General features: G+C 46.2%; 1 long non-coding RNA gene across 1 annotated transcript; it reads right to left on the reverse strand.

The window, feature by feature from the left end:
- Positions 1-5,033: 5,033 nt before the first annotated feature.
- LOC140741630 (uncharacterized) lies at positions 5,034-19,012 on the reverse strand. The gene is made up of 3 exons (XR_012102105.1): positions 18,939-19,012; positions 11,391-11,569; positions 5,034-6,161 (listed from the first exon to the last, which is right to left on the reverse strand). It is a non-coding gene; the product is annotated as an uncharacterized lncRNA (long non-coding RNA).
- Between the last annotated feature and the right edge of the window lie 1,199 nt (positions 19,013-20,211).

Below are 20,211 nucleotides of genomic sequence, written 5' to 3' on the forward strand. Positions count from 1 at the left end.
TCTTTTCCCTTTTGCGCATTGTTTTAGGGGCATTTCAGATTTGTTCCTACGGTCATATTTGAGGAAATCGGCGGTAATTAAACTACCTTGGCAACAGCAGGCATGAAGCAAGCACAGAATATGGGGCGGGCCGCTCCCGTGTGTGACCCAATTATCAAACTCGCTACATTTCAGTATCAATGTAATGTTACAATGGGGACTTCAGAGAGGGGCAGCTTTCAGACCAGATGCCAATACACCTAGGGAAACCTCAGCCCTCGCACTGAGAGCACCTGCTTCAGCCAGGAGGCCGCCGAGAATCCAAGCCCCGTCCTTTGCCGCTTCACCTTCGGCTAAAGTTCCGACGGAGTGCCATTCTCAAGTTTCTCATTTCTCTGTGACTTTAAAGTTTTATACCACATTTGGACATGTCAAATGGAATAAGTTTCTGTTTTAACAAAAAAGGCGAATCATTCTGGCAAGTGTCTTCAGAGGCGACAGGAGGTTCGCAACGGATTTGGAGCCAGCGGTGCTGAGGAGAGAGAGGGGGAGAGAGAGAGAGAGAGAGAGAGAGAGAGAGAGAGAGAGAGAGTGAGAGAGAGTGTGTGTGTGTGTGTGAGAGAGAGAGAGACAGAGAAATTGACTTTGAGTCTGACCATGAATGCTGATTCCTACCACCGCCCGTCTCTTTGCGAAAGTTCAAAGTAAACTTATCATCAAAGTACACCTCAGTCGCCATTTCCTACCCCGAGATACACTTTGGTTGCGGGCATTCGCGGTAAACAAAGAAAAGGGACAGATTAAATGGAAAAACCGCACTCGGCAAAGACGGATTAACATTCTGCGTGCAAAAGACAACAAACTGCGGACCCATAAATAAAACAATTGCGACAAAATAATAATAATAATAATAATAATAATAATAATAATAATAATAATAATAATAATAATAATAATAATAATAATAATAATAATAACATGTCTAGACACAGGCGATTAGAAGTTGCTCGCTCCTTCGGTAAAGCTAATCGAAGTAGCAGGACTATTTCCGAGAGACCTAATCATGAACTTTGGACTGGGTAAGTGCAGAACATTGAACATGGAGAAAGGTTGCAATAGAGCGAGTAGAATACAAAAGGGAGCGGCAGGGAACAACACACCAAACACAACAAAGCATGTAGGTGTCTGGGATATCAGCAGGAAAAGGGGGAAAAAAAAGGCTTCTAAGGGAAAACTTCCAGCAGAATTTACTCCGAGGCTCATGAAAATCTGCCAGACGGAGTTCAACAGTAGAAATATTAGCTGGACAATAGATTTCCCTCCGTGCCCATTTTATCGTAGTCTTTTCGGCACGATATCCTGATCCGAAACCGATCTGGAAAATTTACAAAGAAAAACACTTAAGAACTGAAGTGACACATCTTAGATTGGATTAGCACAAACTAGGAGAGGAGGAGGAATAACAGACGCAAACAATCTACACAACGGCCCGATAAAACTTCTAAGGATACGTTCTAATCATCCCAAAAAAAAATCCCAGGAATCAGCACTCGGCGCAGCATACGCAGTTCTGATAAGGAGTTCTGACGGGGGGGGGGGGGGGGGAAGATGTTATCACCACGGAAGAAAAAGTTACTCAGAGAGAGAGAGGGAGAAAAAATAAAAGTTTAAAGCATGACCCTTCGCGGAGGACGTCCCCAGGAGGTGTGCGGACGAGACGTCGACAAACAAAGCGGGCGAACCCCTCCCTCGGAGTTGGGGACCTCTTCCCAGAGATAGCTAGATTCCTCGGAGCAATGCTGGACCTGGTGGGGCACCAGAACAGGATACGCCAAGCATACAAAGTAAAGGGCCAGCAAATTCAAGGCGGCAGATGTGGAAAACGCCAGGAGACAACAGAAACAGTGTCACACTTTACACAGGATCCTAGAGCAGTTTAACTCAATCTGATTACTTACGGGGGCACACTCAAGTGGCAGATGTCATTTGCCAGAAGCTTGCTTTAAAAGACAAACTCATACCTGACTATAAATACAAGCCTGGTCCAGTTTTAGAGCCAGAGTCCCTACAAATTATATTACGACCAATCTGCTGCTACAGATAGGACAATCCACAAACACGAGGAAATCTGCAGATGCTGGAAATTCGAACAACAACACACACAAAATGCTGGTGGGACGCAGCAGGCCAGGCAGCATCTATAGGGAGAAGCGCTGTCGACGTTACGGGCTGAGACCCTTCGTCAGGACTAACTGAAAGGAAAGTTAGTAAGAGATTTGAAAGTAGGCGGGGGGGAGGGGGAAAATGCGAAATGATAGGAGAAGACCGGAGGGGGTGGGGTGAAGTTAAGAGCTGGAAAGGTGATTGGCAAAAGGGATACAGAGCTGGAGAATGAAAAGAATCATGGGACGGGAGGCCCAGGGAGAAAGAAAGGGGGAGGGGGGAAGCACCAGAGGGAGATGGAGAACAGGTAGGGTGATGGGCAGAGAGAGAGAGAAAAAAAACCAAACAACTAAATATGTCAGGATTGGGGTAAGAAGGGGAGGAGGGGCATTAACGGAAGTTAGAGAAGTCAATGTTCATGCCATCAGGTTGGAGGCTACCCAGCTGGTATATAAGGTGTTGTTCCTCCAACCTGAGTGTGGCTTCATCTTGACAGTAGAGGAGGCCATGGATAGACATATCAGAATGGGAATGGGACGTGGAATTAAAATGTGTGGCCACTGGGACATCCTGCTTTCTCTGGCGGACAGAGCGTAGGTGTTCAGCGAAACGGTCTCCCACAATGATTGTCTTGTTATAATGGTACGGGATGAACAAGCAAGAGCGACTTACTTAATAGATGAAGTCAATCCAAATACACATAACTTACAGAAATCATTAGGTGGAAAACACTAGAAAATATGCTGAATTAAAAGAGGAAATTGAAAGACTATGGAACATGAACAGGGTATGCATTGTCCCAGTAGTAATATCTACAACTGGTGTCATCCCAAATTCACGACACACGAGCATTAAACGATTAGGCCTGGACAATTTAATGTAAAGCTCCAGAAAGCCAGAATACTAAACCTGATCGAGAGTCCAAAAGTTCCTAGCAATTGAGAAAGGAGCGTGCTTAGTTAGCTATGCCCGTTCCTCGGGTTTTATCAACCTCGGCTGAGAGAAAAAAATACAACGAAAATAAAATAATAAATAAGCACAAGTTGAAGATTCCTTAAGAGCGAGTCCGTAGATTGTGGAACCAGTTCAGTGTGGAGGTGGGTGAAGTTATCCACTCTGGTTCAAGAGCCTGATGGTTGAGGGGGGCAATGTCTGTTCCTGAAGCTGGTCGCCATGCTCTGGACTTTCGTGATTAATTCCACCCCACCCACTTCCCAAAAGGAAAAAGGCTCGGGTAGGTGATCCACCTCAGTTATAATCGGTGGCGTTGATACAGTGAAACTACCCGCCAGGTCGAGCCGAAACGGCCAGAACCTTTTCTTTCGCTCTCGGTTTACTGAGCTGGAGGGGTTAAGATCACCGCAGTTGTGCGGAAAGCCCGCGCTTCCCCAACCTGGTCCAGATAGTTGCAACCTTTGAAATATATTCGGCGGCGGCGTAGAATGGGCAAAGTTAGAACCAAGTTTTCCGTGGTCGCACTTCGGCGTGAAACGCGAATGGTTTTCCACTCTGGAGATACAACTTGTGGTGTGTCCCACTCCCCTTCACATCTTTGGCCAATTTCACTTGAATTAAATGAGCGCCGGGCAGAAACGCAGCAAATGGACATCGAGCAGGCCCTTCGGCCCACAGTGCTGTGCCGACCCAATTGAGTTAGTAACCAAAATCGCCAGCTAGGGCAATCCCTTTTGCCTACGCCATCCTTCCACTTTCCTCTTATTTAAGTGCCTGTCTAAACTTCTCTTAAACGTTGAAATTGCGCTGGCACGCACCACTTGCGCTGGCGTCTCGTTCCACCCTCTGAGCGAAGAAGCTTCCCCTCATGTTGCCCCTTAAACCTCTCACCTTTCACTCTTAACCCATGACCTGTAGCTGCAGTCTCGCCCATCCTCAGCGGGGAAAGCCTGCTTGCATTTACCTTAGCTACGACCCTCAAAACTTTGCATGCCTCTATCAAATCTTCTACGTCCCGAAATAAAATATATATATATTTTTTTTTAAAAAAGGACAAAGTGCGCGCTTCTCCGCAGTGCAACGGTTACGTGCTTACGCTTCGGAGCTGTCTCGTTCGGTTTGCCGGCAATTTGTTCGGTATGGTTGATCTGAAGATGGGAGAACAACGGCCATATTGAGTTCAGGACGCGGATTCGGTTCCAAGGTTCCAGAATCAGGATTCAGAATTTAATGCCATTTCCATATAACCATATAACCATGTAACAATTACAGCACAGAATCAGGCCATCTCGGCCCTTCTAGTCCGTGCCGAACGCTCACTCTCACCTAGTCCCACCGACCAGCACTCAGCCCATAACCCTCCATTCCTTTCTTGTCCATATACCTATCCAATTTTACTTTAAATGACAATATCGAACCTGCCTCTACCACTTCTACTGGAAGCTCGTTCCACACAGCTACCACTCTCCAAGTATAGAAATTCCCCCCTCGTGTTACCCTTAAACTTTTGCTCCCTAACTCTCAACTCATGTCCTCTTGTTTGAATCTCCCCCACTCTCAACGGAAAAAGCCTATCCACGTCAACTCTATCTATCCCCCTCATAATTTTAAATACCTCTATCAAGTCCCCCCTCAACCTTCTACGCTCCAAAGAATAAAGACCTAACTTGTTCAACCTTTCCCTGTAAATTAGGTGCTGAAACCCAGGTAACATTCTAGTAAATCTTCTCTGTACTCTCTCTATTTTGTTGACATCTTTCCCATAATTCGGTGACCAGAACTGTACACAATACTCCAAATTCGGCCTTACCAATGCCTTGTACAATTTTAACCTCACATCCCATTATATTACATTTCCAGTCCACAAGTGCTAAGGTCAACGTTCAAAGTAGATTTTATTATCAAAGTACATATATATATGTCATCACATACAACCAAGAGATTTACAGTCTACAGTCGGCAAATCTGTAGACTAGCAACCATAACCAGATCAATGAAAGATCAACTAGAGCGCAGAAGACAACACGAACTGTGCCAACGCAGGCATAAATAAATAGCAATAATGAACGAGAGGATGAAACAACGAGACAGAGAGCCCTCAGAGTGACATCACTGGGAACGCGTCCATGACGGGGCAAGTACGCGAGCTCATCCCTTTTTGTTCAGGAGCCGGATGGTTGAGGGGCAGTAGCTGGCGGTGAGGGTCCTGAGGCCCTTGGGTGGCAGCCGCTTGAGGAGAGGGCGTGGCCTGGGTGGTGGGCGTCCCCCTTGATGATGGATACTCGGTGAACTTCGGATCTCACGATGGCCAGAAGAAGCCAGACCAGTCAGGCCTGGCCGGGAGCGTGTCAGGGGGAGAGGGAAATGCAAGTCAGGCTGAACGAGGCCTCTACCCACATAGTTTATATGTACACAGAGCGAGGCTCGTGCCGGAAGTGAGAAAGTGGTAATGGTGGGGGCGGGGGGGGGGGTCAGTGGGTGGAGGTGCTGATCAACCTCACTGCTCGGAAAAAGGATTTTTTTTTTGAGTCTGGTTGTTCCTGGCGCGGATGCTACGTAGCTCCCCCTCACTCCCTGATGGGAGTGGGACAAACAGTCCATGAGCAGGGTGGGTTCTTGCTGGTCTCTTCACCGGCACCATCCTGTATATAAGTTGGAGTCAATTAGAACAAAAGAATGTTGTGTTGTTTTTTTTTTGGAATAAGAAAAAGACAAGTACCGTGAAAAAGCATGGTCTTTGCTGTCAAACGGCGGCGGAAATTGCTTCACATGCAACTTTGATTTACTCCGAGCTCCGAGCCATGTGCCAATTGTGAAGCATGTGGCAGGCGGCTGGGCCCACAGAACTATATAATATCATCGCGGCCAAGACAGGAACAGTCGACGGTGACCTTTACAGGTGCGAAACACGAGCCGCAGTGAATATAAACCAGGACAGCTGGCATCCAGAAAATGAATCAGCGCCTAACCTCCCGGTAAAGGCCAGTGTCAGGGGTCGGTTCCGGCACGGTTACAGCAGGCAGACTTCGGCAGTGTCGCGCTTCAGATGTCCGCTCTGAGCGTCCCTAGAAAATATATCGAAAAACTTTCAACAGGTCATGAATAAAATATAAATCGCTTAAATAAAATAAGTAATATTTTTGGCTGGGCCCCAGAAGCCGGGGGAAGTGTCTATATCGCGTTTCAAGCTATACCTAATCAAATCTGATGACAAAGCAGAGAAGAAAATCCCCAGGCAGCGCGAGGCGAAACGACCCGGGGAGTTCCGGAGTTCGGAGCTCAAATCCGGCATCATCTTTTAAGGAGTGTGTACGCTCTCCCCCGTGGGTTCCCCCTACAGTCCAAAGAGGTCCCGGTCCGTCGGTCAATGGGTCATTTGTTAATCGTCCTGTGATTAGGCTAGGGTTAAGCTGCTGGGCGGCGCGACCTGTTGGGTCATGAAGGACCTGTGGATTATTAGACAGATGGATAGATAGATAGATAGATAGATAGATAGATAGATAGATAGATAGATAGATAGATAGACAGACAGACAGACAGACAGACAGACAGACAGACAGACAGACAGACAGATAGATAGACAGACAGACAGACAGACAGACAGATAGATAGATAGATAGATAGATAGATAGATAGATAGATAGACAGACAGATAGACAGACAGATAGATAGATAGATAGATAGAGAGACAGATAGATAGACAGATAGACAGATAGATAGATAGAGAGACAGACAGATAGATAGATAGATAGATAGACAGACAGACAGACAGACAGATAGATAGATAGATAGATAGATAGATAGATAGATAGATAGATAGATAGATAGATAGACAGACAGATAGACAGACAGATAGATAGATAGATAGATAGACAGACAGATAGATAGATAGATAGATAGATAGATAGATAGATAGATAGATAGATAGATAGATAGATAAACAGACAGACAGACAGACAGACAGATAGATAGACAGACAGACAGACAGACAGACAGACAGATAGATAGATAGATAGATAGATAGATAGATAGATATATAGATAGATAGATAGATAGATAGATAGATAGATAGATAGATAGATAGATAGATAGATAGATAGATAGACAGATAGACAGATAGACAGATAGATAGATAGATAGATAGATAGATAGATAGATAGACAGACAGATAGATAGATAGATAGATAGACAGACAGACAGATAGACAGACAGATAGATAGACAGATAGATACATAGATAGATAGATAGATAGATAGATAGATAAATAGATAGACAGACAGATAGACAGACAGATAGATAGACAGATAGATACATAGAAAGATAGATAGATAGATAGACAGACAGACAGATAGATAGATAAATAGATAGATAGATAGATAGATAGATAGATAGAGAGACAGACATACAGACAGATAGATAGATAGATAGACAGACAGATAAACAGACAGACAGACAGATAGATAGATAGATAGATAGATAGATAGATAGATAGATAGATAGATAGATAGACTGACAGATAAACAGTCAGACAGATAGATAGATAGATAGATAGATAGAGAGACAGACAGATAGATAGATAGACAGACAGACAGACAGACAGACAGATAAACAGACAGACAGACAGACAGATAGATAGATAGATAGATAGATAGATAGATAGATAGATAGATAGATAGATAGATAGATAGACAGACAGACAGACAGATAAATAGACAGACAGATAGATAGACATACATACAGACATATAGACAGGTAGACAAATGCATAGATACATAGACAGAGAGGTAGGTAGATAGAAAGATCGACAGATAGATTGACATATTGGCAGCAGATGAATAAACAGATAGATATATAGTTAGATAGACAGACATATAGACAGGTAGATAGAATAATAGGTAATAATAGGAATAATAACAGATAGAGAACTAGATAGATAGACGAGGTGATAAATAAATAGAAAAATAGATAACAAAATACATAGATATAGAAATATTAATTAAATAAATGGATCTTGCCACGGGTCATGTATAAAATACAAATCACTCGATAAAACATATAATGTTTCTGACTTGTCCCGCGAATACAGGGCCAGAAGCCAAGAGAATGTCTATGTCATGCTTCAAACAATACTTCAGCAAATATAATAACACGCTCTTAGTACAGCGCTCAAAAATGTGAGCGTGTCCTGCGCCTATTTAAAAAAAAATCTGCTGAGCCAGCCTCCGTTCAGAAACTTATCCTCTGCGTGTTTGTTCTCTTATCGAAGTTAAAATACAATTCCGCCGTTATTGGACGAGTTGGGTTGAAAGGTTATCTCTGTGTAAATGCTGGGACTCAGTTAAAACCTGTTTGAGGGAAAACAGATACGATTCACAACGCATTTGAAGGCTCTTGCAATCTGGGCGTGTGCGCACGCCGTTAAAAACCATATCAGGCGCTTGTTACACAGAAAGAAAGGCAACAGCGATAAAGGTCAATTCACTTTGTTTGGGGAGGAATCTAGAACCAACATGATACATATATTTTAAAAAAAAAACAGTTTTTGCTTGATAATCAGTGACTCTTGATAAGAAGCCAAAAAGTGTATTTGCTTGATGTAATCTAATACATGATTACCATTTGGATTTCTGAGAAATTAATGTCACGACCTTTCTTAAGTAATGGGACAAATATTTATTACAATATCATGTAATCCGTTATAATATATAGGCTGCTTTAGTAATGCCCTGCAAATGATTTCCTGGTAATATTGCGGTAATGATGTCACCAAGGAGGTTAATTACCGGAGCATATGGTGGGGTTGAAAATGCCACTGAACACAGAGAGAGAGCAATCACGGGCATCAATAAAAAATCAACAAAGTTCAGGATGTAGGGTGTTGTCCTCGACTTGAGGCATTAGCCAAATTAAACAGAACAAACATGCTGATGGGAATCATGCTCCCTTCTCGCCGCTGCCATCGGGAAGGAGGTAGAGGAACCTTAGGTCCCACGTCGCCAGGTTCAGGAAGTCATTGCCCCCAACCATCACGCTCCTGTGGATAACGTCACTCACCACGGCTCTGAACTGATCCCGCAACCTATGGAATCACTTTCAAGGCCTGTCTGTCTGTCTGTCTGTCTGTCTGTCTGTCTGTCTGTCTATCTGTCTATCTATTTATTTATCTTTATTTTCTTTCTGTCTATCCATCTATCTATCTATCTATCTATCCATCTATCTATCTATCTATTAATCAATCTATCTATCAAGCAATCAATCTATCTGTCTATCTATCCATCCATCTCTGTCTGTCTATCTATTTATTTATCTATTTTCTTTCTGTCTATCCATCTATCTATCTTTATTTTCTTTCTGTCTGTCTATCTATTTATTTATTTATCTATCTATCTATCTATCTATCTTTATTTTCTTTCTGTCTGTCTATCTATATATATATCTATTTATTAATCAATCGATCAAGCAATCTATCTATCTGTCTATCTATCCATCCATCTGTCTATCTGCCTGTCTATCTATCTATCTATCTATCTATCTATCTACGTTTCTCTATCTGTCTATCTATCTATTTATTTATCTATATACCTGTTTATTTATTTATTATTTTGATCATTATTACTTGTTTTGTTTTGTACAACTTGTCGGTCTTTGTTTGCAGTTTTTCATTGATTTCGATCATACTTCTTTGCACTACTGTGAATGCCTGCGAGGAAATTAATCTCAGGGTGGTACTAGGTGACGTGTCTGGTGGTTTCCGGTTAATCGGGCCCATCTGTTAATATCTGGGACAACTCTTAAAGAAGAAAAACACACCACAGAGTCATAGAGAAGTTCAGCACAGAAACAGGCCATTCGGCCCATCTAGTCCATGCTGAACCATTGATGCCAACTCCCATCGACTTGCAAGGGGACCGTAGCCCTCCATACCCCTACCATCCACGTACCTATCCAAACTTCTCTTAAACGTTGAAGTGGAGCTTGCATACTCCTCTTGGGCTGGATGCCCATTCCACACATTCACAACCTCCCCTCATGCTCCCCTAATGCTTTTGGTTTACTCCCACCCAACCTCAGTGGAACAAGCCTGCTTGCATTTACCCTTCCTCTACCCTTCATAATTTTGCCGGTGATAATATAACAGATTTGGGTCAGCATCATTCACAAGACAGACACAGGTTATACATAAGTGATTCTCAGTTCTTACGAGAAGTAGTGCAATTGGAACAAGCAGTCAATTTTGGTGCAATGTGATCAGAGTGATTGTAGTGTTACGAAATTGTAGTGGTTAGGGTTTTGGCAGTTGGTGCAAGAACAGAATTGCTGAAAGGAAGTCACTGTTCCTTTTGACTAGCTGGGCCAAAGGGCCTCTATATGTGTTGTACTTTTCTGTGACCCCATGACTCTATGCTGTAGTGTCAAAGGCCACGCAAGTACACACAACTGTCATTAACTAGACACTATTCGGAAATAGTCTCCTGTCCCAACTTGGAGGCTTAGCATCCCAAATAAGCAATGTGATTCCCATCTATTTTCTCGATTAGAGTTGCCCCTAATATGCGGCCACCCCAATTAACCAGCAACCGTCGTTTATGTCACCAGGTACTACCCCGAGATTCAATTTCCTGCAGGCGTTCACAGTTCTTTCGCTGGGTGTTGTGGGACCCCAGGCCTCTGTGCCTCCTGACCGGCTACAGTGGTACAGAGCTGGGATATCACCTTGACCACAAATTCATGTCCTCTGGCGAACCGCTTGAGATTTCCTGATAACCTACAGCTTTATGGCCACTTCTGGTTTTCTTTTACAAAAGGAAAACAACTACCTTGATGGAGTAAGGAGCCATACTTTCATTAGCCTTTAAATCTCTAAAGTTACAAGCAATGGCAGGTATGCAGCAACTGCGTGTGACACGTACTACAAACGAACACGTCACCTGCCTATTATTCCACGTGAGCTTCCCCCCTTGCTACTTCATCAAACCCCGGTCTTCCACCTACAAGTAATCATTCAACTTCCTCGTGAGTGCATATATTGGACTTGCCATAACTACTCCCATGGTACCAATTCCCACATTCTGTGTAAAGAAATATTTTATAAGTGCCTTTTTCATTTTACCACTGTTGTTCTTAAGCATTCACGCCCCTTAGATATGGAATTTCCTCATGCCAAGTCAAGCCAAGTCAAGTTAATTGTCATTTATGTGGTCAAATGAGATAATGTTTCTCTGGACGAGGATGTTAAAAAAAAAAGTGTGGTACACACATACTGTAAAGCACACAGTAGTTTTGGAGCTCCTTACCGGGGAACGCGCTAAGACGGTAGCGCGATATTAATACGCAGCAGCCTCTCCAGACTCTGGATTGGGGATTGTCAAACGTTATGTGGATTTTCTGGTGTAGTCTGTTTTGTCGGGTGCTTTTGTGATATCATTCTGGAGGAACGTTGTCTCATCTTTTAACTGCATTGCATTTGTGGTTTCTAAATGACAATAAACTGAAAATAAATCAGAATCTACAGATGAATTACACACAAATAAGCAAAGTAAAGTGCATAAATTAAATATTGTCAGGTACAGAACGGATTAATCGGTTACACATCGAATAACAGGGAGTTCAGAAGCCTAATGGCCCAGGGAAGGAAACTGTTTCCCATCCTGACTGTTCTGGGCTTTAGGCCTGATGGTAAAAAGTAAAAATCAAAGGGGTGGGATCCTTGATAAGACTAAGGGTCCAGTTTATGCAACGTTCTTGATAAATGCCCCCGATGGAGGGTGGGGAGACCCCTATGATTCTCTCAGCTGTCCTCTCTGTGCTTTATAGGGACTTCCAGTCCGATATTTGGCTGCTACTCCCAGACCAGAATGCAGCTTGTCAGGACGCTGTTTATAAAATTCACTTAAGATGTGGGGAGGAACGCCGCTTGCCTCAATCTCTTGAGGAAGTCCATAATGAGCCTTACTTCTTCGGAGATCATCGCCTCACTGCGGTAGGGATGACATCCTGAGATACCGTCTGGAGTTTAGCTCCTGGTAGGGGTCACCCATGGCGATAAGGTCACGTGGGAAGCCCCAGACCCAGGCCTCATTGGCGGAGCTGGCGGAAGATGACGACACACATCACCGTGGCAGTGAAGGCAGAGGAAGGGTGAAACCAGTGAAGGGTCCCCAGTCAGCTGGCATGCATTGGTACCGGGACCTAGAACTGATCTCTAAAGGACTGTCCCAAGCCACGGACTCCCCGTGTCAAACTCTCCATAGATGGAATAACCCCTTAGGAGAACATCAGCCGTGACTCAGATTACAGTTCATCTTTGTATATGATAAGCATGTTATAAACATGTGATCTGGAAGAAAGCAGCAGCCACATTCCAGGCCATGCACCAGGTTCAACCAACAGGCTCCTGAACCAGTGAGGGGATAACTTCACTCCCTCCAACACTGAACTGATTCCACAAACTATGGACTCACTTTCAAGGTCCCTACAACTCGTGTTCTCAGTATCATTTGCTTAGAATCAGAATCAGGTTTGATATCACCTGCCTGTTTTGTAAAATTTGTTAATAGCGGCAGCAGTACAATGCAATACCTGATAATATAGAAGAAAATAAATAAATGAATTGCAGTAGATGTGTGTGTGTGTGTGTGTGTGTGTGTGTGTGTGTGTGTGTGTGTGTGTGTGTGTGTGTGTGTGTGTGTGTGTGTGTGTGTGTGTGTGTGTTTACATCAAATAGTTAAATTAAAAAATTCTGCCAACACAGAAAAAATAAAAGTGAGGTAATGTTCATGAGTTCAATGTCCGTTCAGAAATCGGATGGCAGAGGGGAAGAAGCTGTTCCTGAATCACTGAGTGTGTGCCTTCAGGCTCCTGTACCTCCTCCCTGATGGCAGAGAGGAAGAAGCTGTTCCTGAATCGCTGAGTGTGTGCCTTCAGGCTCCTGTACCTCCTCCCTGATGGCAGAGAGGAAGAAGCTGTTCCTGAATCATTGAGTGTGTGTCTTCAGGCTCCTGTACCTCTTCCCTGATGGCAGAGGGAAAGAAGCTGTTCCTGAATTGTTGAGTGTGTGTCTTCAGGCTTCTGTACCTCCTCCCTGATGGCAGAGGGGAAGAAGCTGTTCCTGAATCATTGAGTGTGTGTCTTCAGGCTCCTGTACCTCCACCCTGATGGTAGCAATGGGAAGAGGGCACAAACTATTTATTTATTACTGTTATTGTTTGTTATCTTTCGCATTTGCAGAGTTTGTCTTCTTTTGCTCATCGGCTGTTTGTCAGTCATTGTGTGGAGTCCCAATTAACCGGAATCCACTGTGCATAAATCGATCTATTTGTTGAGATACAGTGCGGAACAGGCCCTCTGAACTGTGCCACCCAGAAATTCCCCCAATTTAGTCCCAGCCTAGTTTTTAGGACAATTTACACAATGACCAATTAACCTCCCGACCAGTACATCTTTGGACTGCGGGAGGAAACCAGAGCACTTGGAGGAATTGGCCCCCAATCACTGCTATGGTAAAGCACTGTGCTAACCACTACGTGACTGATTCTATCGATTCTAATATATTCCTTTGTCCCACTGCGAATGTCTGCAAGGAAAGGAATCTCAGGGCAGTATCTGCAGACATATACCTACAGGACTTTGATAACAAAACTAATTTGAACTTTGTCCCCCCCCCGGTAATAAAAAGAAGGAAATTGTATTTATATGGGAACCCTTCATTACCTCGGAAAATCAAAAACATTTTACAGTCAATTAGATACATTTGAACTGTGGAAAATGGGGCCAAGGAATTTATACACATCAGTTCCCCCTGGATATAAATGATTAGATAATACGTTGAAGATGTTAGCCAGACCAACAGAGAGAATTCTTCAGATAGTGTTGCAGAAACAAGTAATGTTGCGTAGACAGAGACCTGGTATACAGCGCCGGCTACAGCGAAGCACCCTGCACCTTCAGGGCTGCACGCAAATTTTAGTTTATCTTGGACGCAGAGCTCAGGGCTGGAATTTGAAGTTCAAAGTATATTTATTACTAAATTATGGTGTGTGTGTGTGTGTGTGTGTGTGTGTGTGTGTGTGTGTGTGTGTGTGTGTGTGTGTGTGTGTGTGTGTGTGTGTGTGTGTGTGTATGCGTGTGTGTGTGTGTATGCGTGTGTGTGCGTGTGTGTGTGTGTGTGTGTGTGTGTGTGTGCGTGTGTGTGTGTAATACATGTATATGTTAAAATCCAGTATATGCATGTATATATACACACATATATGTACAAACTGAAAAAATATATACACCTACTGACTATATATAGTATCTATATATCTAACGATATATATAGATAGATATAGATAAATAAATGTGTATCTGTGTAAAAAAAGCAAGGGGTGATTGATAAGTTTGTGGCTTAAGGTAGAAGGAGTCAATTTTAGAAAACCTAGCACATTTATTTTTCAACATAGTCCCCTCCTACATTTACACACTCAGTCCAGCGGTCGTGGAGCATACGGATCTTGGACCTCCAGAAAGTGTCCACAGCAGGGGTGATTGATAAGATTGTGGCCTGAGGTAGAAGGAGATGAGTTATACAGCTCTCGTTACAGGCACGTGCAGATCAACTCTTTGAGTGATCATGCAGAAAGTATTGGAGTTAATAACTCATCAATTAATAACATCGGGGGGGGGGGGGGGATTGATAAGTTCGCGGCCTAAGGTAGAAGGAGATGAGATATACACAGAGAGAGGGACAGAGAGAGGGAGAGAGAGAGAGAGATGGAAATAATATCTCTAACAGATATTAGAGTCTTGAAAAAGAGTTCAGTGCTAACGCTATCCTCGCTGGCTCAGGAGCCTGATGGTTGAAAGGTGGAGGGGAGGTCAGTGAGGTTGGCGAAAGGGGGGGGGTGGTGTAACTCCAGAGTGGAGTTTGGTAGAATGAGGCAATGGAACTCAGAGCAGTTCCTTCACGCCCATCCGCCAGCGCCTAGCATGCAGCCAGCTGCACTGAAAGGCAGTCTCGCCTGACTGGTTGCGTCGCTGCCTGGTATGGAGGGGGGGGGGTGTCACTGCTCAGGATTGGGGTCGGGGGGTGGGTGATAAAAGCTGCAGGGAGTTCTAAACTCAGCCAGCTCCATCATGGGCACTAGCCCCCCACCACCCCCTCCCCCAGCATCAAGGGCACCGTCAACATGCAATCGCTCAAAAAGTGGCGTCCATCACCCAGGACCCCCATCACTCAGGACCCCCATCACTCAGGACCCCCATCACCCAGGACCCCCATCACTCAGGACCCCCATCACTCAGGACCCCCATCACCCAGGACCCCCATCACTCAGGACCCCCGTCACCCAGGACCCCCGTCACCCAGGACCCCCATCACTCAGGACCCCCGTCACCCAGGACCCCCGTCACCCAGGACCCCCATCACCCAGGACCCCCATCACCCAGGACCCCCATCACTCAGGACCCCCATCACCCAGGACCCCCGTCACCCAGGACCCCCATCACCCAGGACCTCCGTCACTCAGGACCCCCGTCACCCAGGACCCCCGTCACCCAGGACCCCCGTCACCCAGGACCCCCATCACCCAGGACCCCCCGTCACCCAGGACCCCCATCACTCAGGACCCCCATCACCCAGGACCCCCATCACTCAGGACCCCCATCACCCAGGACCCCCATCACTCAGGACCCCCATCACTCAGGACCCCCATCACCCAGGACCCCCGTCACCCAGGACCCCCGTCACTCAGGACCCCCGTCACCCAGGACCCCCGTCACCCAGGACCCCCCGTCACCCAGGACCCCCCGTCACCCAGGACCCCCGTCACTCAGGACCCCCGTCACCCAGGACCCCCGTCACCCAGGACCCCCATCACCCAGGACCCCCGTCACCCAGGACCCCCGTCACCCAGGACCCCCATCACCCAGGACCCCCATCACCCAGGACCCCCATCACTCAGGACCCCCATCACCCAGGACCCCCATCACTCAGGACCCCCATCACTCAGGACCCCCATCACCCAGGACCCCCATCACCCAGGACCCCCGTCACTCAGGACCCCCGTCACCCAGGACCCCCGTCACTCAGGACCCCCGTCACTCAGGACCCCCATCACCCAGGACCGCCGTCACCCAGGACCCCCGTCACCCAGGACCCCCATCACCCAGGACCCCCGTCACCCAGGACCCCCGTCACCCAGGACCCCCATCACCCAGGACATGCCCTCTTCTCATTGCTACCATCAGGGAGGGGGTACAGGAGCCTGAAGACACACACTCAACGATTCAGGAACAGCTTCTTCCCCTCTGCCATCAGGGAGGAGGTACAGGAGCCTGAAGACACACACTCAGCGATTCAGGAACAGCTTCTTCCCCTCTGCCATCAGGGAGGAGGTACAGGAGCCTGAAGACACACACTCAACGATTCAGGAACAGCTTCTTCCCCTCTGTCATCAGGGAGGAGGTACAGGAGCCTGAAGACACACACTCAACGATTCAGGAACAGCTTCTTCCCCTCTGCCATCAGGGAGGAGGTACAGGAGCCTGAAGCCACACACTCAACGATTCAGGAACAGCTTCTACCCCTCTGCCATCAGGGAGGAGGTACAGGAGCCTGAAGACACACACTCAACGATTCAGGAACAGCTTCTTCCCCTCTGCCATCAGGGAGGAGGTACAGGAGCCTGAAGACACACAGTCAACGATTCAGGAACAGCTTCTTCCCCTCTGCCATCAGGGAGGAGGTACAGGAGCCTGAAGACACACACTCAACGATTCAGGAACAGCTTCTTCCCCTCTGCCATCAGGGAGGAGGTACAGGAGCCTGAAGGCACACACTCAACGATTCAGGAACAGCTTCTTCCCCACTGCCATCAGGGAGGAGGTACAGGAGCCTGAAGACACACACTCAACGATTCAGGAACAGCTTCTTCCCCTCTGCCATCAGGGAGGAGGTACAGGAGCCTGAAGACACACACTCAACGATTCAGGAACAGCTTCTTCCCCTCTGCCATCAGGGAGGAGGTCAGGAGCCTGAAGACACACACTCAACGATTCAGGAACAGCTTCTTCCCCTCTGCCATCAGGGAGGAGGTACAGGAGCCTGAAGACACACACTCAACGATTCAGGAACAGCTTCTTCCCCTCTGCCATCAGGGAGGAGGTACAGGAGCCTGAAGACACACACTCAATGATTCAGGAACAGCTTCTTCCCCTCTGCCATCGGGGAGGAGGTACAGGAGCCTGAAGGCACACACTCAACGATTCAGGAACAGCTTCTTCCCCTCTGCCATCGGGGAGGAGGTACAGGAGCCTGAAGACACACACTCAACGATTCAGGGACAGCTTCTTCCCCTCTGCCATCAGGGAGGAGGTACAGGAGCCTGAAGACACACACTCAGCGATTCAGGAACAGCTTCTTCCCCTCTGCCATCAGGGAGGAGGTACAGGAGCCTGAAGACACACACTCAGCGATTCAGGAACAGCTTCTTCCCCTCTGCCATCAGGGAGGAGGTACAGGAGCCTGAAGACACACACTCAACGATTCAGGAACAGCTTCTTCCCCTGTGCCATCAGGGAGGAGGTACAGGAGCCTGAAGACACACACTGAACGATTCAGGAACAGCTTCTTCCCCTCTGCCATCAGGGAGGAGGTACAGGAGCCTGAAGACACACACTCAGCGATTCAGGAACAGCTTCTTCCCCTCTGCCATCAGGGAGGAGGTACAGGAGCCTGAAGACACACACTCAGCGATTCAGGAACAGCTTCTTCCCCTCTGCCATCAGGGAGGAGGTACAGGAGCCTGAAGACACACACTCAACGATTCAGGAACAGCTTCTTCCCCTCTGCCATCAGGGAGGAGGTACAGGAGCCTGAAGACACACACTGAACGATTCAGGAACAGCTTCTTCCCCTCTGCCATCAGGGAGGAGGTACAGGAGCCTGAAGACACACACTGAGCGATTCAGGAACAGCTTCTTCCCTTCTACCATCCGATTTCTGAATGGACATTGAACCTAGAACACTACCTCACTACATTTTTTTTCCTTTGCTCTAGTTTTGCACTACTTATTTAATTCTTATATGTATTTCTTATTGTATTTTACAGTTTTTTATTATTATGTATTGGGCGCTCCTGTCGCAAAGCATAACATTTCACGACATACCCCGGTGATACCAAAACGGATTCCGATCCATTTTGCTCTTTGTGGGATTTTTGCCAAGTTGTCGTCATTCCGCACTACCAGCGAAGACCCTCCGTACTCTCTGGCCAAAAGGGGGGGGGGGGGGAAGATCTCCCACCACGCCCTGCTCCTTCAGTGTCACCAGGAGGGCAAGGCCACGGCCTTCTCGGGGAAACGCTGGAGGTGGACGGGGCACGTGGCCAGAAGGAGAGGCCAACTCCCTCATCGAGGCGGCGCTTCACCGGAGCCCCCGAAAGGCGGAGGAAACACGGGAGGCCAAAGGCAACCCGGCGCCGCGCCGCGGAGGCGGAAGCGGGGACACCGAACCACGCCTGGGGCACAGTGGAAAGGGTGGTCAAGGGCAGATCCAGATGGAGGGCCAGCGGCGTGAATGGGCAACCTCACTCATTACCACCGTTCCTGCAGAGTAACAGTGATGACAATTCGGAAGGGTCGCAATCCCACAAAATGATAAATTTCACATTCATCCTGATTCTGATTTCTATTTTTATATATACCTCCTATTGTAATTTTTATAGTTTAAAAAAATTATTATGTACTGCAAATGTACTGCAAAGCAACAAAATTTCAGGACACATGCCCGTGGTATTAAAAACAGTTCAGATTCATTTCGCCCATTGTGAGATTTTGTTTTTAATTGTTGTGCATGCATTAATTACCACCGTTCCTCCAAGTCCAACACCGATTACAATCCACCCGTGTTTCAATGGCTGTTAGGTTACCTGGGACCATGATATCTGAGAGACATGATAGCCTTCCCCTCCTCCTTTTCAATCAGCACCGCGAACGTGCCTGCGTTGCGGTTTTGCGCTGATTGGCGCTGTGTGGAACTGTTTCGTAAACTTCAGTGTGGGGAGTTTTTTTTTTCTCTCTCTCGCTCTTTGTCTGACTGCAGCCGAGCAGAACACACTGTGTGCTGAACCGGCCCGTCATTGGCTAACGCAGCCAAAACAAGCACTGGTATTAAACTGCTTCGCACAGTTCCAAGACAACAATGACTGACATAAATCACTGATACGACTTTAAAACCAGTAATAACAGCGACAGCTCCAGACATAACACTTACAGAGATTTAAGGAAACTATAATTAAATCATCTAAATGTGACAGTCATTATGAATATACTTGTAATCGTGTGATCCTTATCACTAACGCAGTGATCTAATACTTTGTCAATGTAATTACTTTGCGGTACCCGGCTCTCCCGTGCTGGGGAGAGATTTCAACATCAAAGCATAGAATGCACATGCTGGGAAAAAAAAATGAGACTGTGCGTCCATATATTCGAGGGTTCAAATTAATCTACTATTCTGTAAACAAACATATTATAAATACGCGTAATGTAAATATAAATCAGACTCAGGTTTACGTCACCGGCATGTGACGTGAAAATTATTAAGCGGCGGTAGTTCAATGCGATACATAACAGAGAAGAAAAAAATAAATAATAATAAATAGAACGTATATAGAACAGTACAGCACAGTACAGGCCCTTCGGCCCACAATGGTGTGCCGACCCTTAAACCCTGCCTCCCATATAACCCTCCACCTTAAATTCCTCCATATACCTGTCTAGTAGTCTCTTAAACTTCACTAGTGTATCTGCCTCCACCACTGACTCAGGCAGTGCATTCCACACACCAACCACTCTCTGAGTGAAAAACCTTCCTCTTATATCCCCCTTGAACTTCCCTCCCCTTACCTTAAAGCCATGTCCTCTTGTACTGAGCAGTGGTGCCCTGGGGAAGAGGCGCTGGCTGTCCACTCTGTCTATTCCTCTTAATATCTTGTACACCTCTATCATGTCTCCTCTCATCCTCCTTCTCTCCAGAGAGTAAAGCCCTAGCTCCCTTAATCTCTGATCATAATCCATACTCTCTAAACCAGGCAGCATCCTGGTAAATCTCCTCTGTACCCTTTCCAATGCTTCCAC

Source organism: Hemitrygon akajei, chromosome 18, assembly GCF_048418815.1.
Source record: "Hemitrygon akajei chromosome 18, sHemAka1.3, whole genome shotgun sequence".
Taxonomy (NCBI): Eukaryota; Metazoa; Chordata; class Chondrichthyes; order Myliobatiformes; family Dasyatidae; genus Hemitrygon; species Hemitrygon akajei.